The following is a 19,334-nucleotide window of genomic DNA, read 5'->3' as shown; positions in this document are numbered from 1 at the left end:
GATTACAGCTACCCCTTGTATACGTCTGACACTGTAATTGCTACATGACTGAGGTACCCAACACCAGTAGAGATGTAGGAACATAAATGAGGTGCGATGTGCCTCTGGAGGTACTGTGTGGGCGGGCAGGAGCATGATCAATCTTTCAGTGTTTTCCTTAGTTTTTTTGCAATGAACATGGAGGTGGTTTAACATGGAGGAGGAGACGTTCATGTCGGCTAACGAGTAATCCAATTTTATGAGAGCTTTGCAAAGGTTGAAAGCTGGTATGAGTCGGGGAAGAGGAGTGATCGATCTCTATCTGTGCATTGTTTGTTTTCCATGTTTTCTTTATGGAAATTGGATGTATAATTTGTATCCACCTGCTGTGTGCCTGTAACTCCTCCACCGCCAGTGTAATCCCTGTGGGTGGTGATAACCCTTTCAGTGCTGAAAGTTATCGGTCCATCTGGACAAGCATCCTGGGATATTCCCTAGTCTCTGGTGTGGAGATGCAGAGAGCATCCCAGGGATGCTGCACGGTGGGTGGGTGTGGTGGGGGGAGGGCCCACAGAGATCACTGTCACTGCCTTTTGTTTGCCAGCTGTATCCAGAGAGGGGCTGGGCTTCTCTATAGCCATAAACCAGGAGATAACATGGGCTTCCCAACCTGCAGGAGATAACATTCCCATCCATTGCAGAGATTAAAGGTATGTCAACATCCTTTCCTTTTTATATATAGGAATATTGTACAGAAGCAGCAGCCTACTGCAAAGAACCGTGCAAAGGTGCACCAGTAAATTGCTGCATGATGCTTCTGTATGTGCTGTGAAATAATGCTTGGCAGATATCGCCAGTGTGGTGACCCAGGCTTTCTACAAGCAGTTATTATAGTATTTTACATGTTGGTGTAGCAGGTGGGTGTAGATATTATTTTGACGTGCACATTTCATTATGTACAGAATAGATGTGACAGAGCGAGAAATACAGCACCCTGCTGAGATTCTTTTCACTGCTGCAGTTCTGCCGGCAGCCACAGGGGGAGCTCTCACGCTGCAGAGGGAATTGCTCACAATAATATATATATATGTATGTTTTATATTAATAAAGGTGACATGAATGTGAGGTAATACTTAATTTGAAGACATTGTGCATGCTCCATTTGCTTTCTTTAAAGAGTGGCTGAAATACAGTAATTACTGCTTCTGCATTGGACGGACGAGACGGGCTCTGTGTCCTCATATGAGCTGAAGGGGGTACCTGCTGGACCTAGTCACTGTCTCTGAACGAGGATGATTACTGGGATATCTCCATTTTAACTATTTAGTTGACAGAGATGTGTGAGGTCTGTTGTCGTGGTCCTCTCCGATCTTACAGAAAGTTAAATTATAAAGATATTTTACTTGCACATAAGGGTGTGCCCATATTGGTTTGTCAGCTGTGAACCAAGCCAGTGTACCAAGTGCTTGATGGAACCAGGGGTGTGTCTATACTGAGACAACCTGAGGCTCGGGAGACTGCGAAATGAGGATATTTTTAATTTAGAAATCAAATTTTATTTCAAATCTGAATTGGTAATCTTAAACTTGTTTAAAAAAACAAATAATGCATTAAATTAGGAGCAATTGTTATTTAAAGTGCAAAGCTATAAAAATGTTATGCACGCTTGTATAAGGGATGAGAATGGGACCGTAGTAGTTGTCACCTCAGGCGAGTAAAATGACCAGAAACACCCTGGATGTAGCCATATACTGCACTTAAGGTAGTGTCTAATAATGTGCTTAACTAATGAATTTCTTTGTACATAACCAGCTGTACAGCAAGTTTACAGATTACTTATATTATTTTATTCCTTTGAACCCTATAATGTATTTTGTATATCTCCTGGTGTAAAGTATACTCCAAAATGTTCCTGCTTGCTGAACCTTTCCAAAGAATTTTTTCACTGTAATCGTGAACTATTAGATTAGGAATGTTCTATGATCCATAGCTTTAATGCACATCTTCACTTCCACTGCAGGGAAATATATTTATAATATATACTATGCTTGGACATATTAGGTAATTTGTTGCAGATTTTTGTAGAATTTGTTCTTTAACCCTTCAGTATCAGTGTGTTTGTCGAACTGGTATGTATAGATCTTTGAAGATAAACCCTAAATAGTTCTGTGTTCAGATACATTAGTGTGACTTTTCAGTGCTGCTTTATAACGTAATTTATATGCATCCATATTTCAGATACAAGTTCTTTTTTAGGACTACTTATTATGTAGAAATCGCTTGTTCATTTCTGATTGCATAGAAGATCCTGATACGTGTAACAAGTTTCCGCATTCCATCACTAAAGGTCCTACCACTGCTAATTGTTCGGCAGAAAGAAAATAAAGCATGCTTGTAATTAGTAAAATGCAAGTGATTTAAATTAGAACGGTCAATATAAGCAGAATAAAAGACAACCGCTCACTTTTTCCATTAAAGGTAAAAATAAAGGCGTTCTATGTGGTTCAATCCACAGGACAAAACAGATTAAAGGCATTTGGTCAGATACACTGTCCACACCCATATAATTCAGGGTCTACAAGAACAAGGCTTGTATGTCCTATTCTTTTCCATACTTTCTGGTCTTACATATTGGAAGATAAGTAAGGTTGATGCAGTATGGTCTCATTGTGTTACAATTAGTGTGAGACACTTGGAATACACATACTGCATGGCTCCACTGCAGTTAATACCGTATAAAATGCAGGCAAGCAGTGTTTGTGGCCAGCAGTGACGGGAAGGGCTGGCAGGGATGTTATATGAAACAGTGAGTTCTCCGCAAAGCTGATAGACCAAAGTTCCTCACTGGGGAAGATCTTGCAGAAGAATCGGTATAGTATAATCGTTCGCCTGCTCGCATTGCAAGGAAGCAACTGGGAGTTACAGAAGAAGCCTTTACAAAGGAATAGATGTGCAGGAAATCTCTATTGATCAATAAGAGTTAACAGCATATCTACTTAATAATGTAATTCCCCTAGCAGAGGTATCCTGGCCCCTGGCAGGATAAAAGGGTAATCATTGTTTGGTGTATGGTTCATGAAGAACTAAGCAGAGGAAGATTTAATAGGTAGAAAAAATGTTTTAATAGTATTAATTTATAGGGACCATTGTCCAATTCTGTGTATGTAGAAACAGTGGTCGGCTTGGTAGCTTACTTATTTAGCACTGTGCTATTACTTGACCAAATCACATGCGCATTATTAAAATAGGACTGCTCATAACTTGAATATTTCAGTTCCTGTGCAACAAGTGACTGTAACAGAGAATATGCTAAATATTGCGCTCCTTGCAATGGACTCTGACCACGTCTAATCAATTGTGTAAACCCTTCTATGATGACATAACCATATACTGCATTTAAGGGGGTGGCCAATGTGCTCCACTCATAAACTTCTCCATGTATCTCAAGCATTATAGCAAGTTTGTAGATGAAACAATTAACATTTTTTTTCTTTTAAATCCTGAGATGTATTTTGCACGTCTCCCAGCAACACACAGACCCACGGCCTGGGTACTGTTTTTTTATGGACATGTGAGGCCACCTGTTGCATTTTGTTTATTAACTGACTATTTTCTTTTCCTCACAAAACCGCTCAGAAATAGTTTTTTTATTTTTTTTAATTATTATTTAAGAAAGTTTTATTTTTTTTAAATATATTTAAAAAAAAAATGTCTAGTTGGTGTTTTGCACCCCCCTCATTCCCTAGTGGCTATAGGCCCCCATTATAAAATGACTTCCCACCCCTCACTGGCAATAGACCCCCCCAATGGTCATATATCCTAATAATAGTACCCCACAAACACCCTTATTAATAGAAAACAAAAATCCCTTTTGTTATAAACCAAATGCCCCTGTAAAAAGCCCCTGTATTTTTACATCCCTCCTACCCTGTGACTAATGTATTATTTTTTTTCCCCCTCCTCCCCTCTCCAGCGTTGTATTTCTTTAAATTACCCCACCCATTGGGCATATACCCCCTCACCCCCATGCAGAGCACAGGGGAGCGTGTGTCAGGGAGAACTGATGGTCAGTCCTACCTGCTGCAGCTGCCAAATAGTGCTTGGATGGGACCTAAGTTCCCCTCCTCGCTCGTTGATCCATGGCGCATGGGTTCCAGAATGTCGTTCGCACTGCATTCCGGGGCGTGATTCGGGCAGTGATGTTGGTGTTTAGAGACCACTGCATCACTGCAGGGGGGTCCGAGGAGTAAGTGCAGAATGGATCGCCTCTTCTATAGCCGGGGCACACAGCGGGGCGGGCTCGGTCGTATGTGATGCAACCTTGCCAGCTGAAGCACTTCTGGCTGCAATCCCATCCCACGCGACGTCACCAGTTAAGTGGTTAAATATGTTCTTTAACCCTTTAGCTGCTGGTGGCTCATTAGTGGATTTATTGACCAGGTAAATACAAGTTTGAGGATAAGATTAAATGTTTTTATGTTCCGATAGAAAAGTGTGACGTTCGGTGTTGATTTATTGTTACTTCTGTTTAATATATTTGAGGATTCCTCTGTTTTTTAGTGGTGGACGCAAGATGCATTTCATCCAATTACAGATGGCTCAGCGTGAGATGTAGGACTTTATCCCACTTTCTTCACCATCTTGTCGCCTACAGGGTCTTGATTGCCAGGTGCCCCATGTGTGTCATTGCCTTTAGGAACGGATTACATACTGTATAAATCACTGTTCCGTCTGACTCACTGGAGTTATTTTAGGTTTACGCCTCTGATCCTCCCACGCAGCTGTGTGAATACAAATGTGCCAGCTCTCCCTGATTATCTGAAAGTCGCTGGTGTAGGGAATGATCACACACATTTTTAATGGAAAAAAAAAAGATAACCCATAACACTTAAAAACAAGATAGATTGGCCCTCTAAATGTAATATGTACAGTCATACCCGGAGTACCTATAGAACCATAGTATGAGCATTACTCACGATGCATTTGGAATGGCTTACCTGTCACTTGTAGACGTTTATTGATTGAGCCTAAAATGTGCAATGAAGGGACATATCCTGATTTTGTGGCATTGCATAATATACGTACAGGTGCGCTTTTGCTAACCATGAGAGAGAGGTTCCTTTTCCTACTTACTTTAAAGGGTTGTTGACCTTGAACAGCCCCAGCAGCATGGGATGGTCCAGCTTAGTGTAGCCCTGTACTAGTGTGCTCATAAATCCCCACATTGAACTCCCACAGTTACTGAAACCCGCCCAGGGCACTTACAGCTGGCAGAGGAATGGGTGTGCAGCACTGGCAGTTTTCAAGAAGATAGGTTTATTATACACATTTCTCCTAATTCCTGATTGGATTGGCTGTTTTAGTTAAAAGACCCACATTTGCTACAGTACAGCCTCTTTCATATCTGTGGTTTACACATCCGGATGTAATTAGCAATGCAAGCCGATGAGAAGGGATCCAGATGATCCCTCTCCGAAAACATATATACTGCAGCAGTGTTTTTCAACCACTGTGCGTGCCGCGGCGGCCAGCTCATTGCACTTGTACTGTAGTGTATTTTATTCCTGAGGAGGGCAATGTGTGTGTATTTTTTTATGTGGGAGCCAATGTATATGTTTTTTCATTGGTCACGCAGGCTGCATCACTGGATAGTGCGTCTTGGCAATTTAAAAATCTTGTGTAGCGTGCCTCTAGTTAAAAAAGGTTGAAGATCATTGTTTAGCAGCCCCTATACACTGAAGTGCCGAAAGTCATGGGATAGATGCCTAGTATCGTGTAGGACCCCCTCTAACCCGGCAAAGTGAAGCAACTCAACGTGACATTGATTCCACAAGTGAACAGAAGACCTCTGGAAAGATGTTGACCCATGAAGTCTGGATAGCTTCCCACAGCTCCCTGATATTTGTGGGTGCGGGATCTTAAATGTGAATGCACCTCTCCACCACATCCCATAAATGCTTTATTGAGTTCATGTTGGGCAAATGTGGTGGCCACACCATTCGACAACTCTCTAGAATGCTCTTTGAACCAATTCTGGACAACTTGGGACCAATGACAGAGGGCCTGATTCAGACCCGGACGCTATTTGCGGACACTCGTTCTTAAAAAGGGGCCGGATATTTAAATTGAGCGCTCGCTCTTTGCGGTGTGTTGACTCCTCTGTCTGAGCAAACGTCCGAAAAATGCGCTCGCTACTTTGTAAAGACGCCCCTTTGCCGTTCGCATCACACGTCATCTCCGTTATTTATTAGATTAATCGGGAACATCGAAAGGCATCTGAACTGCTCGCAGTGCTTGTGGTAGGATTTACTTCCCGCTATCACTGCGAGCAGTTCAGGCTAAAAGACAACCAAGTGACGTGGTCGATGACGCTCCTTTACTAATTATGCACTCCCATTAAACGCCCTTTTGACCATTAGGCACACCTGCGTTCGGATCTCAACTCCCCCGTTTTCAAGCACCTTCCCCTGTTACCACCCACAAACGGTACATTCTGTCAATCAAATTAGCAGCCCCTCGTTTTACGAGCGCACGATTTCCGACCGCCATGACTGGTTTGCGCATTGCGAACCATGCGCAGTTGTGCGAACATCGCTCAGAGCGACCGCTTACGATCGGCTCTGAATCAGGCCCACTGTGCATTATCCTGCTGTAATATTCCATCGTTGTGGGGGGTACATGAAGTCCATGAAGGTCTGCAAATTGTCATCAAACAATGCGACGTAGCAAGTTACTGGTCAGTGACGTGTTCAGGCCGACCAGCTGACCCAACCCATACCACGTGAACGCACCCTACACCATTATGGAACCAGCAGCCTGTACAGTGCCTTGTTGACCCAAACATTGCTATCACCCGATGAACCAAGACTCATCGGACCATGCCACATGTCCTCCAGGGTCCAATTAGCAATGTCACAAGCCCAGGTGAGGTGCTGTCTGGTGTCGTAGTGTTAACAGGGGCACTCTAGTGAGTCTTCTGCTCCAATATCCCATGGAAGCTAAATAACGCTGTACTGACCTGCTGCATATGTGTCTCGTACCTCCTGCATTGGATGTGAATTGAGCCAGTGTCGATTGTCTGTTACCACGGACAATTCTGGACAAACGCCGCTGGTTGCGGTCATTAAGCACCTGTGTTCAACCACTGCGCTGTACACGGTGGGTGCTAATGCAGACAGAGGAATGTTGAATGTCCGCACAACTTTGGAAATGGCAGTCCCATATGTCGGGCACCCACTATCATGCCCCTTTCAAACTCCGCTAATTCACGTCGCCTTGCCATGAGCAGCCTAGCTGGTAATTCACGAGATGTCAGATTACAACTGATACAGGTCTGGGCATTTCCAAGACGTCACAGTACGGTGACACCACCTACCATTACCTTTACATGCTGCTATTCATGACTTTTATCACTTCAGTGTAGAAACATATGACTGCTACTTTAGCTATCGAAAACGAGGACGGCATCAGTTATCTCCTGGAGATGCTTAATTGTGGGTAACCCTCAAAAACTGCTGATTTCAGGGGGATATCCAGCCAATATTTCTTGATAAATATGTCCATAAGCAAAATATCTAGAAGTAATTGTTTAAATATGGGTATATCAATCACTTCATATTTTGTAGAATTTGGTCCCCTACTCCTCCCAAGGCTGCATCAGTTCTTTTATGTTTGAGGACATCGGTTTGTGCATGCCACTCTTGAGGCCCACCCCATAAACTTCATGTCAGCAGGGTTTCGGGGTGAATTGTCCATTCCACAACCCGATTTTATTTTCTGCCGTACAGTTGTAGATTTGCTGCTGTGCCTAGTATCACTAGCATGTTGCATGAGGCCAGTTGGCCTAGCTCCAGTTGTCAGACAGATTGTCTCACAATTTCCTCTAGCATACCCTGGCACAGAGAGGAGCTAATGGTGGGCATCCAGGTCATGTGGCTTCAAACAATTACAAATCATCAGCCCATCCTCACCATGCTCAATGGTTGGCATCTGGTCCTGTGTTTGTTCAGAATGCACAATACCATGTTTGGTGAAGTTCAGACATTACCAGTCTTGTCATACCTCCAGAAGTTGTTTGTTCTTATGCCTTTTTTGCTTTCTAAAGAAGAGTCTTTCTCCTGGGGAAGGCATGGAACCCTCAAAATATATTACACTTCGGCTATTTTGGAATAAAATGACTCCTATGGGACAATTTGTTTCTTCACACACTTTTTTTTTTTTTTTTCAATGTTTTGTAAAACTGTTAACTTTGGAACCATGAGAAGAGGTTCTGCAATAATCTGCACCAGTGATTATTTGGGTGAAGAGGATTGAATAGGATTGTTGCAGCTGGGAAATCTGCTTACTGGTGTGTCATTACTGCTCCAATAAAGCCATACTGGTTCTTATGAACTTTTACATTTAGAATGGCCCTGTATTTCCTACTGCGTGGGCTAGTGAAGCTGCGCCCAAAGATGCAACCACTGGACTCGACATGCCCAGAAAATGGGGCTGACGCCCCCTTTTGTGGGAAGCTGGCCATCGCCACCCCTTCCCCACCCCCAAACAGCCGCAGCATATCATGCTGGTATTGTGTGGGCACTGCGACCATTATCGCAGATGCAGATCGCAAAATATTGGAGTTGTACGTAAACAGTCGGATTTGCGTAGAACTGTGAATTGGGCCCAGAGGCCTGAAATTGCATCATTATAGTATTTTTTTGTTTTTGTTTCATTACAGTCTCTTGGAGAATCCATACTGGCTGATCTTTGGATGAGTAAGCCTACTCAGCGGAGGAACGATCTACAATATTCTCAGTTTGTAAATAATCTGCATGGAAATGGCTTCAGTCCTGCTTTCGAGGCCACTTTGTGTAAAGGTCGTTCTGCTCTCAGAAAGAAAAACACCATCAAGGCTCAGATGTCTGTTTCCTCCCATAGTCAGGCTCTTGTGATTTAAGGAGGTTGATGTCTCTGTCTCTGACACAGTTTTTGTTGTAATTTTTAGTCAGAAGAGTGACAAATGGTGTTAGCTCCAGGAAATTCTTCCAGATCACAGCACAACAGACATGTCCTGCTTAATTAATAGCCTTTATTTTCCTCCATCTGCACTAATTAATGACCCTAATGGAAATGTTGGTGACTCATTAACTCACTGTAGTTAATCTGATTCTGAACTGTTTATTTTTTGCTTACATAAAAATGAGAAGGGACCCGTTCCTGAACCGGTCTGTCCCTAGCTGAAGCCTTGGGGGATATTTTCTGTGATGTCTGATTATACCTGTAATTAGCAGTGTATGCTGTGTAAAGCCGCCCATACACGGTGCGATATGCACCGTGCGACGCGACGGGGGATCCGACGTGTGACAAATCGGGCAGTCCCCACACGGAGGGATCTGGTGGCCGACCGCCCCACATGCCGGCTCCCCCACTCGTATAGCGCTGCAATACTGAACATGCAGTAAGATCTGGGGGTGCGATGTACGACCCCACTGGTGCGCGCTTTGTCCGATATCATGCCCATACACTGTGCGATAGAGCAGCCAAATCATACCAATTGGTCGGATCGGCTGCTTTATCGCACCGTGTATGGGCACCTTAAGACTTGATCCTTGTGTTGTTGCTTTAAACTGGTTATATCTAACTGGGCCTTTTTATTTATCTGTCTGTGGGACAGACTGTGACTGATATATGGCAGCTGTCCGTGAGCAGCTCATAGCTAATTATCTGTGAAGGCTCAGGTGTCCTGGCTTCTGCTTCCAACCATGATGAATAATAATTTGGGAGGGGTGAAAAATTGCATTGTAAAGTGAATGGGTATGTAATACCACCGGATGTAAGCCCGCCGGATGAAATCCTGACGCTGGAAGGCCGGCAGGTGAAGATCCTGACTACAGTAGGTAAGTACCCTAACCCTCCCTTAGTGGTGCCTAACCCGAACCACCCCCCAGGGGTGCCTAAACCTGAAAGCATCATAATTTTATATACCTAACTATATAATATGCAATTACAAATTACAACACATTTGAAAGACCAAAGTCATTCTGTTGTAGGTATTGCCTTGAAGGATTGTATTTGTGGGAAAGCAGTGTAATTATAATACATGTCACTAAAAAAAATGCAGCCAGCATTGTGCTGTATCCAGTATGTATGGAAGATTACATTTGCTTGCCTCGATAAGACAGAGTTAACTCTCTTCCACTATAATGTTCAACTGGCAGGATGACAATAGGAACTGGGATTACTGCATTATTCATTTTAATTTGTATTTATCACTTGGGCCCATCACAAAACTTCCATTTCTCATTAATCGGCAAATGTCCGGATGTGGAATTGTGCTCCAAGCCTGTAATTACTGTATATGTCCGACTCACAGAAACAAGAAGCATATTAGAGTATGTGCAAACACTCATTGTGGAGAAATCTTATTTTCCCCTTATACCCCTTTCAGACATACGACCCGGAAAATTTCCTGCTCAGACCCGGGAATTTCTCCTGTGCAAATTCCCGGGTATTTGGTCGAGACCCCCCTTTCACACTACAGCGTCTACCCGGGAAATTCCCAGGTAGACCCCTTTCAGACATAAGCAGGGTTTTTTAGTTTTTAATATTATCTGCCTCTCCTCTGCCCTTCCTAGCCTATCCCCTCTCCGGCTGACTCTGATGATGTCATCATCATGCAGAAGGCAGCCGACCAATCACTACAGGCATTTTATTTTATTCAATTATTTAAATGTGCCCTGGTGGTCCAGCGGGAGTGCGGGCGGCCCGCTGTGGCAGAGACCCGCCGGTGGGTGTCCCCGGCGTCTGGCGCAGGGGGTGGTGAGCAGCAGCACTGAGCGTCCTATTGGAGGCTCTGCGCTGCCAACTCAAAGCAGCAGCGCTGGGCATCCTATAGGACGCTCTGCGCTGCCAAATCAATGTAAAAGCTGCTTGGTGCAACCCGAGAGTAGTAAATTCCTGGGTAGCACCATGCAGACATAAGCAGGGTAATTTCCCGGGACTTAAGTCCCAGGAAATTCCATGTTCGATTGAAGGGTCGGCTGCCCGGGAACGTGTTGCCGGGTAGGTACCTTTCAGATATATGCGGCAACCCGGGAATTTTCCTGAGGCAGGCCAAATTCCCAGGATTCTCGGTATGTCTGAAAGGGGTATAACAGACACAGCTTAAAAAGTGCATCTCTCATTGGTTCATAGACTGGCACCTGTAACCATTATATTTTAGTCACCATGGTGTGGGGTGTAACATATATGTCCTAAGAAACTGGGGCGTTTTGCATTTCACCCCAGGAAAGCGCTAAACAAAAGTCCTATAGACATAAAAAAAAATTAACTAAATAGGCTCTTTATTCTAACTTTCTTCTTTCTTGCTATACATAATTACAACTTTAAAATGTTGTATAACAAGTTCAATGGATGACTATAGTTATATTTATGCAGGGAATTGGTCCTCCTAAGAATATTATGTATTAACCTTGTTGTGCTAGCATATGTTAAAAAGTTGCTTTCTTGTTTTTGTTCCTTTTGCAAAAGTAGCAGGGGCTGATGCTTACACACCTTCTAGTGCTATGGTGATCTTGTAGCTAGAAATAGCAATGCTCCTGACATTCAGCTCTTTGTAGATTATCTTCTCCAGCCAATTTCGTCAGGGGCCTCCTGTGCGCATATCATAATGCAGTGCTATAACCTTTGCTTGAACATAGTCTGTTTTCAGCACCCTGGACAGCTCACCAGATTTATGGCCTCTACTCTGTATAAACATTACTGCCTTGGTTGGTTTGTAAACACTACTGTATAAATTTGTCTAAATGGAACAGTGGTGCAGATGTAGGAAGCTCTGGAAAGTGATAAAGTGCAGAGTGATAACCGTCCAGCCACTCCGCTCCCTACTGTCATGTTAAAGGCTGTGTTTGAAAAATGTCAGTTGGGAGCTGATTGGCTGGTCGTTTATCACTTCACAGACTTTCATACATCTGCCCCAATAGTTCCAAACCAGTATACTGGGCATATTGGTGAGTGACAATGTCAGTCTGGGTGCCAGGCAAGCAATCGCATTATGGGGATATAGGATACACCTCAAGCATTGTGATTCAAATATTTTAAACCATTATATCTTATGTACACCTTTTAGTAATCTATATTTCTCTTATTAAAAAAAAAAAAAAACTTCTATGCATAACAGTATTGTCTTAGTGCAGAGTTGGACAGAAATTGTATTGTATATACGCCCCAAAATGCAGTGTGATATGCATGTTGCAGTACACATGACCCTTAAGTGTACACTTAGTTTCTGACTAGTCCTCACATCCTTACTGCGCGCTTGCACCTCTCCTGTACAAGATGCAAAGAGATACGCCTGGAAATGGGCATATTTATGCTTCTGTCTAACTCTTCATAACTCGTGGTTCCACTGGCACTTCTTCATTGAACTTGCCTAGACAAGAACACCCCATTACAGCCCGGTTACACCTCTGTAAGCTGGAAGTGTAGATGTATCTGGAATGCGCAGGACACTGCACATACTGATGTACACTCAGTGCTGGTGCATGCATAGTGCAAATGCACTCTAGGTACGCTCTATCAACAGCTCCCATATTTGCCAGATATACATCTTTTGCAGCATTTGCAGAGATTTGCATTTGAACATGAGGGCAATTATAAATGTGTATGTATGTGTACAATATTATTATGGAAGGACCATGGGTATTTTACTTTTAGGTTAATTCTTCAATGCAAATCGGGAAATAGTGTCTTGTATATACAGAGAGCGAAGAAAAATGTTGACAATGGAAATGCTCTGATCTAATTGTTTATGTAATTGTATTTATTAAAAGATGTACTATATAAACAGAAAATGTAAATGCACTGTACTAGGCCTGTGGTAGTATATGTTGCTGCGGACTGGACCGTTATTGTATTGTTGCCTGGTAACTTGTAGAACTGTGGCAGCTGCGGCCAGGGAGTATTTCCTGCTCATAGCCGACATTAGAAAAAAAAAAGAAAAAAAACAAGACGCGTTTTCCAAACCTCCCACGAAAGGTCCACTTTTATGCTAGACTCTACTCATACAAAATAAATGATATTGATATTAATGAGATATTCACAGAATATAGAAATAATTAAACAAATTGGGGATATTTATAAAAGTTCCAGAGGTCATTACAAAGACCTGTGTAAGGAGCTTTTCCTACAACTGTATAGGTGACAGGAAGGTGTCCGGTACTACTGGAGGAAAGAGGTTCCGCACTACAGTGCCAGTCACACTGTGAAACGCTTTACATTACATTCATTTAATAGTGGATTATACATTGAATAAACTACACTGGAAACAACAGGGCTACGCTACAAGTTTTTTTTCTTATGCTCCTCAAAACTTTAATGTGGTCTTAAGCTGGCCACACACCTAACCAACTTTTATTTTCCCTCAGACCCCTGACCCTCAGTTTTGTGACAAACCTATCCCCATCACAACCAGCCCGTCACACAAGTCCTCACTGCACAACTTGTCACGCGTACAGTGCCTCCCCTGTATGGCAGCTTGTCACACACGTATGTTCCCAATCCCTGTACTGCAGTTGTCACATATGCCCCCTGCACAGCAGCATGTCACATATGCCCCCTCCCCCTGCACAGCAGCATGTCACATATGCCCCCTCCACAGCAGCATGTCACATATGCCCCCTCCCCCTCCACAGCAGCATGTCACATATGCCATTTGGGATTTCGGGTATCTCCTCTGCTCCTCCAGAAGACACATGTCCGTCCTATACTGCAGCCAGAGATATGCCGCCAGCCAGCATCAGGTCTTCCCTATAGCTGCTCCTTCTGTCATCAGCTCCTTCCTCTCTTGGGGGTCTATGTAAGCCTTGGAGAGAGAGAAAGTGGAAGGAGATAAAGTACCAACCAATCAGCTCCAAACTGTCACTTCACAGGCTGTTTGAAAATGACAGGAGCTGATTGGTTGGTACTTTGGGCCTGATTCAGAGTTGGGAATAGAGAGAGATATCTCTCTCAACTGATCATCTTTGTGAAACCATGCTGCACTGCAGGTGGGGCAGATTTCAAATGTGCAGAGAGATTTAGATTTGGGAGGGAGGTGTCCAAACTGACACCTAAAATTGTAGAGTAATAATAAAGCTGTGCAGTATTTGTGGGCTTCATGCAAAAGCAGCCACTATTTACACTACATGCAAAAATTTTTATGTATTTACACCCCTTGCATTGCAATATGGTTTGTTCAGGTTCACAGTTAAGTGCTATGTCGCTCTCTATTCCCAAGTCTGAATCAGGCCCTTTATCTCCGTCCACTTTGGCTCTCCAAGGCTTAATACATGGGCCCCTTTATTCTCTACCTACACACACCACCACCCCCCCACCCCATCTTCATCATTAGGTTTCCTTCTTTTACTGTAATCCGCTAGAGCACTGTTCTCCACCCTGTTCTTCTCTCAGGCTCCATGTGTACAAGCCCCCACCACCTAATCTCCTGAATCTGATACCCCGATCATTGACCACCTTCTTCCCCCACCTCGCAAGCATCATCCCCCTCTGCTGCACCCCTAGCTGCGGATGTGGAGGAGGTTCTTTGCGCTGTGATTGGTGTCTGTGTTACCAGGGATCCCCAGCATCACATGACGTGCTGCCTTTCAGGGACGCTGAGCGGCAGGAACATATTGCATGTATGGAGCTGGGGAACATTGCCGGGCAGATCCCCAGTATCTGCTTTCTCCAGGACAACTGCACCTTCTATGACATATTGGGTGGGATGCAGCAATGTGAAAAGTGCAGTCAAAACTGCATTTTTGGGGGTTTGACCGCATTTCTCCATATGCACCAAGACCCGGATTGCATCTGCTTGAATGCAGTGGGTAACTCTATCTTCAGATGTTGTTATCCTATAGAAGCCTATGGGCTTCTATTCGGAGAGTGATGTGAGAGGGCTCCAATCTGATCCCTCTTATCACTCCCTGCAGCGTGTGCGTCCATATGCGCAGAAGGACGCTGAGAGAATAGTCCTTTGTGGTCTCCTTCATGCATACTGGCGGAATTGATGCCGGCATGTGGTGGGATGCAGAGCTTCCCGAATGCCATGCGTCATGCATCCTGCCCAATATCACAAATGCACCGTATCCCTTCACAGGGGAGTCTGAGCCAGTAAGAGGTACATTGGCTGCTTCTGTTAAAACTGTTCAGTTTGAGGAAAGTTTGCCCCCTACACTGATTTAACCAATCAAAATTAACAATAATCATTCAAACATGTTTCAACTTGTTTGATTTAACAAAACTTGTCTGGACGACCATTTTAATGTGTTTAGGAGCAATTGAAAGATGATCATTTGTTCCCATACATTACCTGATTACACAGGCCTGCGATGAAGAGGCTTCTTTAACTAATTTATGTGATACTTCTAGATTTATGGCTCCTGAACACAAAAATGACTCCGGATTTTGCATATCACATCACGTTTCTCTGCAAAACGTGTATTTATGAATAGGTAATTATTTTCATATTCTTTAAAGTAATAAATGTATTCTGCCTACATTTATTATAAAACATTGTCTTAAATGAATTCAGTCGGTAGTATAGAATGTTGCAATTAATTTCTCGTCCTAAAACTTCCCCCTGCCCAGTGCCAGATTAAGGTCCACATGGGTCTGGAGCTGAAATTTACAAAGGGCCCAAACCCCATACTGTCTAAAGGAACATTGCACACACATAACAACTACAAGGTGAGCTGGCAAAGGTGAAACCAAATACAACAGATGCAACACAGTTTTGCCCTGTGCCGGCTCATTCTAACCCCTGCCTACCACCATATACACATACACACACACACACAGTACACACACACACACACACACAGTACACACAGAGGGTCTGATTCAGAGGTGCACACTGTTTGCGTACGCTCGCTCTGAATCAGGCGGTTCCTTTTTTTTTTTTTTGTTTACGGCCTCCAGGCTCCTCGCACAGCTGTGGATGAATCAGGCCCAGAGTACATATACAGTACACAACGCTCATACAGTACAGTATACACACTAATTGATGCTACTCATCAAGTAGCCATCATAGAACTTATAAATGATGTCTGACTACTGCTGGATGATACACAGAGACGACACAGAAGAAGCTTATAGGCGAAAAGCAACAAAACAAAGTTTGAAGACAAAAAAGACAAACAAACAAGATATTAGCGCACTTTCCAATAATTATGGTTTTGGTTTCTATTATTGTTTGATTTCATTGTTATTTTATTATGTAATTAAGACAAAAACACAGTGATATCATCTACACTTCTTCGTATTTCACAATAAATGTCAAAAACAATTGAACTTCTTGTTTTTTTTTTTCTTAAATGTATGTAACCCCCTTTATAGGTAAATGTGATGTGGTAATTTTTTTTAATATACTATTTCTTGATGTACACAGGAGTATAATTAAGAATATAAAAGTATTATTAAAAAAAGCTTTCAATACCTTAAATTTCGCAAACCTGTGTTATCGTTCCAACCAACCGGCTAGTGATAATCGACTGATGTGTAGCCTGCTTTAAAGTTGTTGCCTAGCAGTCATTTGTCTTATGCAAGTAGATCTACGGTAAAATCACAGCCATATTTAAAGCCCTTGGCAAGTAACTGGCATCCTTCCTATGGGAACTGCTTCTACCTAGCAACGATGGAAGCCAGCTTCCTCTGCCTCAGTGACAGCCAGGGTGTTACAGCTGCTAATTGGCTGTGGAGGGGGCTGTACAGCATTCTACAACCCCTCCCGCTGCTCCTCTGTTGTAGAATGTCACTTCAGTAGCTATTAATTACACTCTCCAGCTAATGGCTACCAAATGTCAGACACAAGAGCTCCAAGCAGATCCCCAACTTCTACGCTAAATGAATAGGAGAGAATATAAATCTGACTCATTTAAACAGGTGATGCATAATGATATTTTTTTTTTTGTTTGGTCTCAAGCCCTTTCCTTTTTGTGCCAGAAAAACAAATGATTTAACTTTATGTCTAAACCGTTTAATTGGAGGGTTTTACTTAGTGGTCCCTCAGTTTTTGTTTTGATATACACACACAGACAAGTACAAAATAAAAAAAGCTGTCTATATAGTGTTGCGGTTAAAGGCTTAGCGGTAGGGAGTACTGAACAGAAATTTTAAATCGCCTTATACATTAGATCTAAGTGAAAACATTAAAAGTTGTGTATGTAATATACTTTTGGGGTGCATTTCTTAAACTGCGGCTTGCAAAAGCAGTTACTTCTCGGCGTGTTTAAGCAGGAAATGTAAAACGACAATGTTATTCAAAGCACAACACTGTGTAGTATTAATAGTATTACTGTTACAGTTTCCGATGGCAACTAGATTGTGAAGCAAAAACCTGTCATTGAATTGCAAGTTATTACGGATGTGAGATAGGGGAAGTGGGTGTCTTTTATGTTGGTATACGCTGGCTTTGCGATTGCATTCATTAGTACATTTTCACAGCTGACCTGCGTGCGATTACAGCGTGTGACCCGTAATGATTCCGGCCTAGAGAGTGTACAGTACCAACCTCTGTAAAGTGAAGAAAAGCCGAGAAAAAGGTGTAACCAATTCTATGATCTATATAAAAAATAGTTGACAATAATCATTGTTTTTTACATTTATTCTTATTTGTTGTGAGCCAATTGCTTAATAATGATGATATTGTGTTAATGTAATATTTATTGCCTTATATAACAATCCTCTTCATGATTTTAGTGGTTTATATATTGACAACCCAACTAATCTGGTGGACAGACAAGTCCTCAAAAATCATAATAATAACATAGCCTTTTCTGTTTCATTTCAGTATACCACTGATTATATATTTTTTATTTTAATCAGCATTACCCCAGATATTGCAGATCTTACCAAAATGAAAAACGACAGTAGTTGAATGTGTGTGGTTTGTTTTGTGTGAAGTTTGTGGCCTCCCACTTGCCTCCATTCCCCTATTCATAATGTGATACTGCCCCTGTCACCTGCAACCCTGTGCTCTCTAGCATGAATGGACAGGTCACTATCTCCCACTCCTCTCCAGACATACTCTGTGCTGCTGTGAACATTTCCAGTGATCTGTTTTGGTTAAAGGTTGTTGAAGATTGATAACCTAAAAATGTACAGACCCTTGTCCAATGCAACTTATAAATGACCAGTTATATATTATGACACAGGTACTCGTGCCTGCTAGATGTTCTAAAAGACAATAGATACTTTCTATTGTGTTATTATTTTATATTCGAACTTCTGTTACGTATGAGAAAATCATTTGTGCATTTTACCTTTTTATATTCATGTGAACAGGTACAAACAACAAGCATTGTTTGCAGCTCACGAGTAAAATGAGGTGATACTAAATACAGGCTTGGATATAACTCAAAGGGGCTGATGCTGGTAATTGATGCTATTCAATGATGGCTCGATACCCTGCGCATTAAACCCCAGTGGGTGCACTTAACGCAGATTGTTCCTTGCAGCCTCAGGATTTGCAAGGAAAAGTCCAGATTAAATACACCTTCTGGGGCTTAATGCATGGGGTAAACCATAGATTCCAGTACTTAAAGTGGGATTTACCGTGGGTTAATTGACTAATAATTGAATAGCTCCAGGCATTAAACCTGGAGCTTTACCTGCATGGTAAACACAGCAGGTAATGGAATCTGCCCCAAAATCTTCATTTGCTCTGTAATTGAATATATATTTACATTAAATTATAAACTGTACATGTGGGTCTTGCCACAGTAGTGTAAACATCCAAGCATGCTCATTATACTAAAAGACTAGGAGGGGTATTCAATATGAAACGTTAACTTCACTGTCGAAGTTAACGTCTCATATCGGAGTCTTTACCTGCGTTAAAGTATCGGGCGCACTCCCGCTTATCCCCGTATTCAATATAAAATTAACGAAAACGGGAAACTCCGAAGTTGGATTTACGTAAAGTTACGAATTTTTTCCTTAAAAAAATTGTAAGACCCCCCCCTAAAGTTGTAAAAACATGGGGGAACACTATGGGTACCCCCGTTTTAGCCTTTAAATGAAAGTCGGGTATTTAAATAGCTGCAGCAGGTGTTTTATTACCGACATTGAAGAAGAGCACTTAGGTTATTTTTTTTATTTTTTTAAGTGGTCCCATCAAATTTGGGGTACATGAAAATGAGTACTAGCATATTTTTAAGTCCCTAAAGGAAATTTTTAAAAATTCTGCATTTGTGCACCTGCTGCTATAATTCTATTCTTCAAAACACCTGCCGCATACTTGCAGAATAGCCCTGAACCTATTTCCCTATTGTTAATTTTTACCCATTTTTTTTTTTTCACCCCAATTTTTTAATCAATTTTTTGGGGTGTCCCTG

At 42.4% G+C, this 19,334-nt stretch overlaps 1 protein-coding gene across 1 annotated transcript in view; it reads left to right on the top strand.

Moving 5' to 3' along the window:
* Positions 1 to 583: 583 nt before the first annotated feature.
* ADD2 (adducin 2) overlaps positions 584 to 19,334 on the top strand; it is a 91,232-nt gene continuing 72,481 nt past the window's right edge. The window contains exon 1 of the mRNA XM_088470835.1: positions 584 to 689. The gene's annotated coding sequence lies outside the window, so the exon portion shown is untranslated. The remainder of the gene's footprint in view (positions 690 to 19,334) is intronic.

This window comes from Taudactylus pleione, unplaced genomic scaffold (assembly GCF_031769625.1).
Source record: "Taudactylus pleione unplaced genomic scaffold, aTauple2 ptg000105l, whole genome shotgun sequence".
NCBI lineage: Eukaryota > Metazoa > Chordata > Amphibia > Anura > Myobatrachidae > Taudactylus > Taudactylus pleione.
Note: the sequence above shows the minus strand (reverse complement) of the source record. Positions and strands in the feature narration are given on the sequence as shown.